The 13,826-nt window shown below is 41.8% G+C and overlaps 1 non-coding gene across 1 annotated transcript; it reads right to left on the bottom strand.

The window, feature by feature from the left end:
• Positions 1-1,259: 1,259 nt before the first annotated feature.
• On the bottom strand, positions 1,260-1,332 carry TRNAL-CAA (transfer RNA leucine (anticodon CAA)). The gene has a single exon. It is a non-coding gene; the product is annotated as a tRNA-Leu (tRNA).
• Positions 1,333-13,826: the final 12,494 nt, after the last annotated feature.

A 13,826-nucleotide genomic window follows, 5' to 3' on the forward strand; every position in this document is an offset into this window, starting at 1 on the left:
TGCAGGCAGGAAATCAGATCAGATTATGGCCGCTGATATACCGTTCGCTAGGCGGCTCCACAGGCGGCCCTCCAGAGAGAGCGGCCAATTTTCAAGCGGCTCAAGTTTTAGGCGGCCCAATTCCAACCGGCCTTCAGAATAGGCGTGAGCAAAGTTATGCAGGATTTTAAGTCAAATTTTTCCTGGCTATTTGCGGCCTACCATAAGGCGTGACTGCTCTGAAGGCGCCCTATGCGTATGCGTCCCGCACGCCAGTGCTGAAAAAAAGAGAATTAACACTTTATGCGCAATTATCTAGGCAAGTTTCACAATCAGAAGTCACATAACCTAATTAGAACACAATCAACCAGGCAATCACATAGTTAAAGAATTCACAGTACTATACACACATCACGTGGATTCGAACCCAAGTACACTCGATTGATACAATTCAAATTACACATCGCAATGATTACACCACAGCGCCACCACGCCCACTGGGGGTTCTTTTAAGGGTTATATAGCTACGAAATGTATTTGAGAAATATGCGGCGGTGGCTGGCGTTTCTGTGCAGTGCGCTGTGCTGTTTAGTATCGGAATATGTTTGCGTTTGCGTAATTTCCATTCCTTGCTACGACTAACGAAGGAAGACAGCGTAGACGACAACATGAGAACTATTCTTCAAGGCTTGCCTCCACCGCAGGAAAGTAACTAATGTGCCGTTCAGCTCACGATCGAGGGCTTCTCCAGTCCATGAATTATATGTCCTGCGAAAATACGCGTATACAGAGTATCGCGCCAACCATCCACGTATCTGAATATAATTCGCGCGTATACTGGTGAGCATTTCTGTTTATTTTTTCGGCCAGTTCCATTCGTATGTGGTCAACTGCGACTCCAGTACCAGGCATATCGAGGTGCCCCACACTGCCGTGTAGGCGTTCTTTTCAAGTGCATTAGTTTAGAGTTTGGTTCACTCCCCTGTAAGCTGTTCTGCATTAGCAGCGGATTGTTAGAGTTTTGGAGTGCATGCATTCCAGCATTTGGAGACTGTGTCTGCCGATAGCCGCGTCACATGCATCGGTACGCCTGTTTAAATTACTTATGTATCCACTTGAGAAGAAAGGGGGTTAACCGAGGGGCCGGATTTTTATTAGCCATATCATAAGAAGCCGACAAACACTGATACCAAGGCCAACATAGGGTAAATTACTTGTGCTTAATAAATGAAATAACGAAGCGATAAATTAATGAATATTAAAGTGGATGAAAAACAACTTGCCGCAGGTGGGGACCGAACCCACAACCTTCGCATTTTGCGTGCGATGCTCTATGAATTAAGCTACCGCGGCTTCGTTTTCCCATTCGCTTTCTTGGGTATTTATGTGTCCTAGTAGAACCCTGCGAGTGTTAGCCAGCCAACCAGAGTGTATTAAAGACTTTCAGTATTTTTTCTTTACTTCAAAATGGTTGCGCTGTCGTGGCTTCAATGTACAGAGATAGTGCAGTGTTAGTTAAAAAGCATGAATTTCCGAATTCCTTGCCAAAATAAGCTTGTGAAATTATTTAGGTGATAGAATCCGGGGTTTGTAGCGATTCTTGAAAACCCTTTATTCCTAAAATACCATTTTTAAGGCATTGAGAACCCTTGAAATTTTAGAAGTACTTAATTTAGCAAGTACTACTATTTAAGAAGTACCTTAAATTTGTACACTTGGCTAGATTTAGCAGACATTGGAAAGCTTTTTTTTCTTCTGTGACTCTCTCGCATGTCACAGAGAATTGTCTATTGAGGTAATAGAAGGAAAGCGGCATCTTTAAGGTTGAAATTACAAAGGAGCCGCAGATGCCAGTTTTAGGCACATGGAACCGGCAACAAATGTACTTGAAGGAGTATAAGCAGGAAGCTCAACAGTTGAGGCATTCGAAGAGAAGCCGTGAAGAGTAAATCGAGAGCCACAGACACAAAAAAAGCAACTAGAAATGACTATTGCTTATTTGATGCCGAAAAGCTGAGGCAACAAATGGCATCACATACACTGTCAAATCAAACAGTATTCAAAAACTGCAAATGTTGCAGGTCCTAACAGTTAATTGTGCTATTGCAAGAAACTTCGAGCGCTTTCTTTAAATGCCTCCTGGTGTGTGCGTTTAGTGATGAGCAGTGAAAGGCAAATTAACAGTTTTTCAAATGTTTGAAATCAGTGAAATGCGATTTGTTTTGTTCTCTTTTGTTTGCATTAAAGTTAACGATGTCGTTGTTGAACAAGTTATTGCCTCTCCAAGCTACTAAACGCATCGCATGAGGTCTGAAAGCATATTAAGCGCCAGCAAACAAGGACGGAAGGGAGACGACAACACTTCCATCCTTGTTTACTGTCGCGAAATATGCTTTCAGTTTACCAACACGCCCAACAAATGGCAATGCGCATGAGGTCCTTGAAGTTACTATGTCGGAGCCTCGAAAGTCCTTGAAAACCATTGAATTTATTGCGTCAATATTGCTGCGAACCCTGTAGAACAACTGTCATGGAGTAAAAACCTTGGCTGAGCAGGGACATATATATACGCAGAGCACAGGAAGACTTGAAATGCAGTAGTAGGCATGGAAGACCCTGAAATAAATGTGCCACATTGCTCGTCTGCCTTATGTAACTTGAAAGAGCGTAGGTTAGGGCGTGTTGGTATTCCATAACTGAGGTTTTTAGCGCACGAAAAGGGACGAAAGACAGTGGCGAAACGAGGACACAGCGCCTTATGTCTCTGCACTGACTGTCGGAATTTTAATAGAAGTGCACTTTCTGTTCTACTCCAATACACGCAACATTACCAACTCCAGTGTGGGGCAGTCCTTCAGCCAATGCAGAACTCTTTCTGTACATCCCAGTCAGCTCTGTCATTTTTCCAGCATTGTAGTACATGATTTGCTAAAGTGGTTTAGCAGAATATGAGCAGTATACTCTTAAATTAGCTGTTTATTTGTAGGCACAATTTCAGGTCCTCAGTTTGGTTGCATGACAAATTGCCATACCTCAATAGATATAACAAACAATTTTCTTACAGTTTCATTTCATTTCATTTATTTTACCCTCAAGGTACATAGTACATTATAGAGGGGAGGTGCTAAGAGAATACAAAGTAAACATCGCTAAAAGTAACTCAAACAAAATAAAGAACAGCAGTAATAGTTCCAAACTTGAGTTGACATCCGATTATAACAAACAGAGACGTACAAAAGATACAAATACAAATGTGATGTATACAATGGTAAAGAGGTTCGAAAAACACATTATGTACACTATATTTACAAAATGCATTGTTAATTTTTTTATCATAATGCTGATGAAAACGCTGCAGTAGAAAAAGGTACATACACATAGGAAAGACAAATGGTAAGTATATTGGAAAAGTTTGTTTTCAAGTGCGTTTATAAACATAAGTGGATTAATTATACCTGTTAATGAAGGCGACAAGTTGTTCCAGTCTTTGCTAGGCATTAGTAAGACTGAATTCGCGCCCATGATAGTATTGAAATGCGATATGCTAACTTTCTGACTATGATCACGACGAGAAGAAATGAAAGGTGCTGGCCTGACCCAAAGAGTGTGTAAAAAGGTGTTATGATAATAGATTTTGTGAAAAAGAGAAATGCGTGAGTGTTTTTGGCGGTCGGATAAGAGAGGCAGGTTTAATAAACATTTCATGTGTGTTACGCTTGCTGTCCGATTGAAGTTATTTGAAATGAAACGGACTGAGCGATATTGTATAGCTTCCAACGTATGTATTAGTGTTGAATGCCAGGGATCCCATATTGATGAAGCATACTCAAGTTGCGAGCGAACGTAAGTGGTATACAGTAATTGTTTTAATGATGATGGTGCATGAGAAAAATTTCGGCGCTGGTACGCTAAAGTGCAGTTAGCTTTGGACACTATAATATCTATATGCGATTTCCAAGACAAATTGTTAGTTATGGTCACTCCTAAATAATGATACGAGGTCACACAATCGAGTGATATATTAGTGAGAGAGTAATTAGGAGAACTAGAGTTAGTACGAGAAACCCTTATAGTTTTGTACTTCTTAATGTGAAGTTGCATTTTCCACGTGCTGCACCAATCAGTTATTTTATTTAAGTCAGTTTGCAGAGCTGTTACTTCACAGTCATTGGAAATTTTGCGGTATATCGCACAATCGTCTGCGAATAAACATATATTTGATGAAATATTAGTAGGTAAGTCATTAATGTATATAAGAAACAAAGGTGGCCCCAGCACAGATCCTTGAGGGACGCCTGAGCCGACAGGGGCTAAAGAGGAATTAGATTCATTAGCAGAAACAAACTGAACGCGCGATGTAAGAAAGCTACAGATCCAATGAAGTAGTGTAGGGTCCATGTTTAAAATGCTTAGTTTGTGTAAGAGAAGATCATGACACACCTTGTCGAATGCCTTAGCGAAGCCCAAAAATATGCAGTCCGTCGCGAAGCCTGCGTCAAGGTTAGAGTGTAAATTGTTTGTAAATGTTAGAAGCTGTATTTCGCAAGAGAGATTTTTTCTAAACCCTTGCTGGTGACGAGTAATGAAATTATTGTCGTCAAGGAAGTTAATGAGATGCGTGTAAATTACATGTTCCATAATTTTACAGGGAACTGAGGTAAGAGAAATTGGTCTATAATTAAAAGGATTATGAGTGTCACCTGATTTGTGTATGGGAATGATTTGTCCTGTTTTCCAATCTAGCGGAAGCATTGCAGAGTTATATGATTGCGAGAATAGATATTGCAGTATGATAGACGAATATTCAACTCTGCTAATTAAGAATTTGGTGGTGATTTCATCGACACCGCAGGAAGAAGTAATTTTCAAATTTTCGATAATTTTTTAAATTCCTGTTGCATCAAATATAATAGGGTCCATAGGAGGAAAGTTACAGCCCTGTAGGACGGGACGTTTGTTGTCAGGCGCGGGAGACGAGACGCAGACGCGCTGTTCGAGGCGTCTGCGCAGAGGCAGCTGGACTGTGTGAATGCAATCTTATTTTCACGTTTGCATGCTACTACGCCCCAAAAGCGCTTTGGATTGGTTTTCAGCAGTAATGGCAGGGTTTTGCTAAAAAATGTGTGCTTAGTATTTTTAGCAGTAATTGAGTAGTTAGTGGCAGCGTTTTTATATGCAAGCCAATGTGCAGGCTTTTTCTTCCGTTTAGCGTTGCGAAAAAGGCGCCTCTTCCTATTTGAGAGCATATTAAGGAACCTGTTATACCAGGGGGCTTGATTATGGGAATAAACGCGCTGGAGTAGAACATGCTGACGGATTAATTCTAAAATTTTATTCTTGAACATACACCAATTTCTTTCAACTGATCGTTCAAAAAACTGCGGTAAGAAGTCGTCAAGAAATGAACATAGGCTTGAGCTTATGGCAGAAAAATTGGCTCTTCTGAAGTTTCTGATTGTCTTTAGTTGTTTACATTGATACTGCTCGGGGAATGTTAGCGTGAAGTGCAAAATGTCGTGATCACTGAGCCCAGGAGTGAGTTATCGATGAGACGTTGTTAGGTGAAGTTGTGAGCACCAGATCAAGTAGTGAGGTTGAGTGCCGAGTTATTCGCGTTGGTGACATGACCATTTGTGAGAAACCCAAGTCAGAACAAAGTGTAATGAACTCATTACATTCAGTAGATGAGGGGTCAGAAAACGGATTGATGTGGGACCATACGATGTTTGGAAAATTGAAGTCGCCCATTAGATATATTGGCACTCCAGGATAGCGCATTGTTATCTGGTTCAAGCTGTCATACAGGTCGTTGCAAAAAGACGAAGTACTTGAGGGTGAGTGGTAACAAGCTCCTATTAGTAGTTTTTTTTAATTTTATTGTAAGGCCCAGCACCAGATGATTTCTAAATATGAAACAACTGGCACACAAAAGCCCTCAAATCGGTCACTGATTGCAAGAAGTACGCCACCGCCTACTTTCCCGGTGCGATCGCTCCGAAAAACAGCGTATTTATTTCTGCAAAAAAACAACTCAGAGTTGGCCACCTTAGATGACAGCCAGGTTTCAGGTAATGCAATAACGTCAGCGTCACAGTCATCAGTAATGGCACACAGTTCGTCCCACTTAGGCAGAAGACTACGCATGTTCTTGAAAATCACTGAGCAAGAACACAGCTGAGAACCGCCTCCCCGTTCGTTCCCCTGTATTTCGTTCAATGGTAATTTGCGCCCAGAGCGAAGAGTACGAGGGCTGAGGTCATTTTTTGTGCTATTGAAAGCTTCTAGTTCAGTTACAGTATTATGAGCTTCATTGCGAACATACGTTTTTCCACCGATAATCAATTTATTGTAATGCAACTTGAATGACTTTTTTGTGTTTTTTCCAAATTCGATCAACTTTTTGCGGCAGTGTCTTGTTGCCGGGCAGTAATCTTCGCTTAAGGATATTTCTTTTTCATCCTTTAGAACTTGCCATTTAGAAAGGACTAAGTCCTTACTTTTGTATGCTTCAAATTTTGCGATTAGTGACCGTGCTTTCCCTGTGGCAAATCGCCCGATTCTGTGCGCTCTGGCTATGCTGTTGCTTGAAATATTCACTTTTAGAGTGTCCGCGAAAACTTTCAGTATTTTTTCTTCCGACTTGGAATAGGTTTCATCAGCGGAGTCAGGCACATAGTAGAACAACAAGTTATTCCGGCGAGCGCGGTCTTCGGCGTCGTTTAGTCTTGAGTGCAGTGTGCGCGTGTGCTGTTCGACGCGGACTACGGAATTCCGCACGTTGTGGAGATCAGTCTGCTTTTGCTCAACTGCAAAAGCTTGCTGTTCAACTGTTTCTAATCTGGATTTTATATCTGATATCACCTCACAAACTGATTCCTGTTTTTCTTTTAGGTCTGATATTGACGTAGCCATAGATTTCTGTAGGGTTTTCATTCTTATAGATCACTCGTCTAGATCCTTAACCGTTTTCAAAATTTCTTCCAAAGCATTCGAAGGTTGCGGTTTTTGCGAACCTGTACCGGGACCGGGATTGCTCTCAACGTCACCACATAATAACAAAAGCAAAGAATAGAAAGAATCAACCAAGGCTTTTGGGCATGGAAGCACGACAAGGAACAGGTCATCAGATTTAAAAGAAGCGTGAGGTAATTCTGGGAACCTACTAACCTGCACAATGAAGAAAAGCGTGCGTAAGCCCATCGTTGTTTGCCTTGTAGTACCACCATGCCCACTGACAAGCGATGCAGCCGGGCCTGGTTTCATATCCTTCGCCACCGATGCTGTACACGATGTTGCAGGTGCAACATCGTGTATTAAGATAGTTTAATAAAATCTAAACAGTAATAACCACAACAATAAAACGACAAACATTTCTTTTGGTACGTATACAGCCCATATCTTGTCACTGTATAAATTCAACTATACATCGCAAGTACTGTGTCCTGACCACTATTATTCACATGTGTAAAACCATCACAGCAATTCTTCAACAAATATCACAGTGATTAATGACATACACTTCGTAACTGCTTTACATGAGCATAATGTATACAAATGGTGCCTGTGTACCTACACATGACTAGTGACAGGTATAAAACGAACCAAAGCAGTTCTTTAAAAATTTCACAGCGCTTAGTGACGTACATGCTGTAACTCCCTTGTAAAAGCTGAAAACAAACACGTGAGCGCACTGAAAGCTAGCAGTGGGACTACATGGAAATACCACCGCCTCAGTACTAATTCACAAGTGTAAAACGAACCAAGCAGTTATTTCAAGAATATCACAGTACTTAGTGACATACACTTTGCAACTGGCTTATATAAGCTTTATACAAAAATGAGAACGTACACAAAGCTAGTGGTGTACCTACATAGAAGTGCGGCCACCTGAGCACTATTATTTGCAGATGTAAGCTCAACAGAACAGTTCGTTATAGTGACACACATTTTGTAACTGCCTTATACAAGCTTAATGCAAGCACAAAATTGCGAAATATAAAAAAATAAAAACGTGCTCTATGCATACACAAACAGATCAACGCAACTGGTAAACACCGCTTTGAAGACACATGTGACTGTGGCAAAGCGCAGTGCTATGCCAGTTGACACTGCCATCCACAAAGGTATTGAGCAATGCTTAAACGACACGGAATAAAGTGCTAAGAGACTGCGGCTAACGTACCTGTTTTAATTCAAATTTCTTGAATATAGGGCTCTCTTTCAGATAAGGCATCTGATCAAACTGACCTGATTTGACAGCTGCTACATGCATACAATGCACTCAGGTATATCGAACTGGTAATAATAATTATAAAAGCTGTTTAAAAACTTAATAGTGTGATGAAGATGCATGACTAGAAAAAGTCTTTCCCCCTCGTACTTGTTAAACAGGTGTAAGTACGACACGTTTTTTTCCTCACTTTTTGCATTAATGAGCATCCGGGAACCTCGAACCCACAAAAAAGGATACTGCTGTGTTAATAGTGTTAGGAATAATTTTTTGTGAAAGCTTTTTTTTACAGACAAGTTGCGGTCTCGTTTCTGGAGGTTGATCTGTATCATGCAAAATAAATTGGAAAGTGGTCGCATGGGAGCATGACACTGTCATAATTTTCCTTTCAGTTGACTCTCTTGCCCTACAAGTCGCTGCTCACTGTCGCCAGTGATGCAGCAGCAGTGTCTGTGTGATTTTCACTACACTTCTGTCCTGTGCCGTCTGCACTACATCTAATTCTTCTGTTCTTGTCTAATAACTGTCATCTTTAAAACTGAATTCTAGCTTTACACCTTCGTACGAAGCGGTCTTTAAATAAATCAATGATACACCTCAATTTTAAAAGAAAATGTTTATCTACATTGTTCAATGCTTCGACACCATGAAAAAATGACTAAGAATGTCACAAATGTTCCATTCATCACCATTATAGCTTGTGCAAAATGTTCAGTAGCTTGCTGTTTGCCCAGCAGTGAGGAAATTTTTCTTCGTTGAGCGCAACACTCTGAACTAGTCCCAGAGTTTGTCCATATGCAGAGGGATATGTCCGGTCTTTTAGGTAATACACCGTGAGGCACAAAAGGAGAGCCTTTGCCAAGGATGAATCCTGGATCTCAATAATCTCATCTGGTCTCGCACAACAGCTTGCTTTTGTAGACTATCACCAGAAAACACTTGGACCAGGAACTGCTGCATGTTTGTCAGAAAAGTCTTCCTGAAATAGATATGAAATGAGCATGGTGCATACTATACACACATGAAACTTGTTACCTTATTATACACTGAGTCACAACTTTATTTACTGCACATTTGTTTGAGAGGACAGTCGTTAGAATTTCATTGACATGTTCTGTATGTCCTGGTAAGCTATGCATTTTGGTGCAATACATGTAAAGTGTGTATAAAAAAATTTGATTCGCGATATATACATGTATTTGCAAACATACTTCAGCAATGGCTGCAGGCTCGTTAGAATGAGTTCGCTTCGCAACTAGAACAGTAAGCAACCACACGGACATCTTTCTAACCATAACAGACACAATTGAACATTGTCCAACTATAGGAGCCCATCATACAGGCAGCAAATCTATATTCATTTTAAGATTAGCAAGAAAATGATGTTGGTAACTTCTATGGTGTGATGGCGTTTGGCTAATTTCACACGGGAAACCTAAACTAAGGGGCACTGGCTGCGCCTTTTTGAAATGCTAAGCGGAACATCACTGCTGCATTTGCCTTCTCAGGCAAGGAGGAACAGTATTGTTATCGTCAAGTGCTGACCTTTCTTGTTTTGTTGCTGTGTCTGTTGCACTTGCCAAAATAGCTTGTACATCCTCATCCAGAAATGGAAGGGAAAGCAGTCGCACAAGGCATTACCAAAGAGTGCATCAGCACGTTTTGGTAACCCCTCACTGCGACATCACTGTAACACTTGAGTTCCTGTTTCCCATGTAAAATTAGCCAGACTGTATCTCTCCATACAAATAAGTAGCAGCAGCTACTATAACCCTAAGACGGGCATGAATTTTTGTTCTAAAGGGCATCCAATCATGCACACTTGCTTCATTGTGCCTGTGCACTGAATAAAATGTCATAGTTTACTTTGATGTTCTGTGTACTACGCTACCCAGACCCATTTTCTGATACCAGTGGCTGTTACAAAAATTGCTTTGTCAAAAATGCATAAGTACCTCATCTTCTGTATACTACAAGATCTTCCAACATATGTTCTAAAGCATGCTTGAAAGATAGGGTTGCCACCTGCACGATTTTCGACCGGTCTGGCCAGTTTTTTGATAGCGAGCCGGTTGCCGTTTGGCACATAAGACCGGCCGTCACTGACTGGTTTTTCGGCCAACACGAACATTCTTTGTGTATGTGATGTCACTGGTCTGGTAGAGTCAGACAAAGAAGAGCTTTTTATGGGCTAAGCATGTACAATTACTTTCAGTGCAGCACATTAGTTCAGAGCAATAACCAAAACCTGTCAGCCTTAGTGCACACATTCGCTGGTATATTTATGCCAACCAGCCTAGTAGTTGGTTAGCTCAGCGTTGTGTTTTTGTAAACATATACGGTATGTTGATTTGTCATTTTTCCAGCGTAAATTTAACCCTCTGCATAAATACCCCTCCCTCCTCCTTTCGAAGGGCCAGTTTCTTTCCCGGCAAAGGTTGCAACCCTATTGGCAAGTCTAGGAAGCAAAAAATGTGAATAACAGAAAACTGAAAGCCTTACCAACGTTATCAGTGCATGTTTGGCATGTTTGCCCCTCAGGTAGTCATCAATATCAGGAAAGTCCATTTCCCGATCATACATTTTGGACACAAGCTCCTTTGCCAAGTGTAGCCGCTCCAAGATTTTGGACATTTTATCCTTGAATCGAAGCTCTGGCTCCACAGTGATCTGAAAGCATAAAACAATAGATTTTACAAAAGCATCAACAGTATTGACGATACTATTAACTGTTGATGCTATGAAACACAGACACACTGTCTGTATCCACCCCATGGGTCGACCAACAAAATAATTTTGAAGCTCACTCACAAAATGTATTTCTAGGGCTCCTACTACTCTGCAGACCCCACTCGAACACACATTCACCAATGCTTTAGAAAGCCAAGCTTACTCAGCCTCGTAATTCAGTTTAAATCTAATCAGCCTGCTAGGAAGCATGAGGCAGTTTAGTAGTGCCTGGCACAATGAAAATTAGCATACAACCACTTTTCACTTTATTGTCTGTTCCTAATTTGCATATCTGACATGAAACAGTACCACTCGTTTACTTTTTGTTACACAAATAGCCCTGTAAGCAGCTTGGCAGGTTGTACAGCATCTGTAGCAGCCAGAGAGCGACACTGAGCACTTCAAGAAATTTTAGTGATGTCTTGGGATTACATGCAAGTTGAAACACTAATGTTGCTATGCTGCTGCGGTTGCTTATGTGGATTAAGGATATGGTGAAGGATGGTGGCATAAGATAAGCAATTGCCTGCCTGTGTGTCTTATGGTAATATTAAAAAGTTGCATCTATAAACAAACCCTTTAATCTTTAACCTCTTTAACACTGCACAAATATTACCACCTTTCACCTATAAACCTGTTGCCTGTAACATTTTTTGTGAAGCTGCACTCTGAATGGACCAGCCTTATCTACTTTCTGATGAAACATTTAGCTCTCCACCCACATCCAGTAACAAAAATGGTTGCAGCATAAGGTTGAAATGAAGACCCTACTAATACTGAACCTCTCAATAAGCCTAACCGACAGGACGCTGCAAGAGACCTATGAAAATTTTCAAGCAATGTTGAATGCAAATGTCATTGACAGGCACAAGCACTACCAGAGTAAGCCATTATTACCACTGGAACATTCAGCTCAGCTAGATAATGTAGATAATGAGATAACGTTCTAGCGTTAAGCGTTGCCAGATTCATATTCCAATGGCGGCCTGTCCGCCATTGAACAACAAACCTCGCCAAATTTGGTGCAGTGCTTGCCCAGAAAGACGAATTCCCCTTTTACATGTACATAGATAGGAGCACCCGAGCTAAAGCTTCCTCTTAACGCTGTTTATACGAAGGGAAGCAGTTCACAGTTTTAATATCAATACACCAGCGAACGTGTGCCGCCTAAAGCTTGCTTGGTCGTAGAAGCGACGCATGACGCAACGATCGTGCAGGTTTAGCGCGTCGCCGGCCTAAAGACAGTGAGCTGCCGCCGTGGGAAGGAAGATAATGAAGGTGAACAGCTACGTAAACGGCTCACGGAGCAATGCCTATGGTGACGGTGCAATCGCGACGAAATCTGGAGCGGCAATATTGACGGCTCAGGTGTCTTTTTTTGCCTTGATTTCGCTTTTAGAAAGAGATGGTGTTTAAATGCAGAGTGATTCGTTCTTGTCTCGAATATTTAAATACGGCTTTAAATAAACTCTATACACGATTCCTCCCGGAGAGTAGGCGTAAGCGGGGAAGTGCTCACACACACACACACACACGCACAGAGAGAGAGAGAGAGAGAGGGAAATGGAGAGAGAGATACTACACATATTCGCCCGCATTTACATTTATACGCGTCCACGCGTGCTCACACGCACAAAAATGTACTCACGGAGGCACACGGAACTGCACGCACACAAACGCGCGTATGCTCGCACATGCATAGGCGCACTCGTGCGCTGCAGATTCAAATACGGAGACACAAACACGCGCGCACACGCAAATGCAAGTACACACGTACGCACGGTCAAGGCGTGCTCACGCATATACACTCCCATCTCCTTCCCTGCTGCCTCGCGATAACGTGCTCATGCGAACAGACTGAATGACACTCGTTCTGCAATCACCGTTGAAACTCCAGCTGTAATAAATGGCTTTACGGTTTGAATTTGGTGCTTATTCAGGTCAATGTGCTCTCTGCGCATAGAGTACAAAGCCATCTGTTCCCGTCGTGTGACATAACCGCCCATCCCCGACCAAAGCACTGCTTTAACGCACCCCCAACGTTCTAAGTGCCATAAATGCATATGGCGTTATATAAAGCTGCCTTCTTGGCGCAAACAGTTGAAACTTGTTGGTGCTCAGCTATTATACAGAAATACAGTTGTTTAAAATTTCGCCCATTCAGTTACGCATGTGAATTGTCGTGAAGTTCCACAGGATGGTCAAGGTGCAATGTCCAGAATTCCTGAGTATGTCCATGCTACACTCTTAAAACGGTTGCACCCTTTGGGGTGTATATATGCTCCACAGCAATAATCGTCATCTGCCTTGCTTGCGTTTCCTTTCTTGAAAACTCGGCGCTCGCTACTTTCCTGTCGAGAATGCTGCGTCACACAGATAACGCGCATGCCGTTCGTGACCGGGAAGTACCGGGCTCGCAGCGTTAAAGAAAGGAAACGCGGGCATGACATATGACAATTATCGTTGTGGCACAAGATAAGCCCCAACGGGTGTAAATATTTCTTAGAGTGATGACTATTGTTGTGGGACAATGTAATCCCCAAAGGGTGTAAATTTTTCTAAGAGTGTATAGATAAGCTCCAAAGGGTGTAAATTTTTATAAGAGTGTGCACACTCTTAGAAAAATTTACACCCTTTGGGGCTTATCTTGTCCCACAACGATAATCGTTATCTGTCTTGCCGCGATTCTTTTCTTTAACGCTGCGAGCCCGATACTTCCCAGTCACGAACGGCATGCGCGTTATCAGTGTGACGCAGCATTTTCGACAGGAAAGTAGCGAGCGCCGAGTTTTCAGGCAAGGAAACAGAAGCAAAGCAGATGACGATTATTGTTGTGGGACAAATATACACCCCAAAGGGTGCAACCGGTTTAAGTGTATAAAAGGCG

Source organism: Dermacentor variabilis, unplaced genomic scaffold (genome assembly GCF_050947875.1).
Source record: "Dermacentor variabilis isolate Ectoservices unplaced genomic scaffold, ASM5094787v1 scaffold_23, whole genome shotgun sequence".
In the NCBI taxonomy this organism is placed as follows: Eukaryota; Metazoa; Arthropoda; class Arachnida; order Ixodida; family Ixodidae; genus Dermacentor; species Dermacentor variabilis.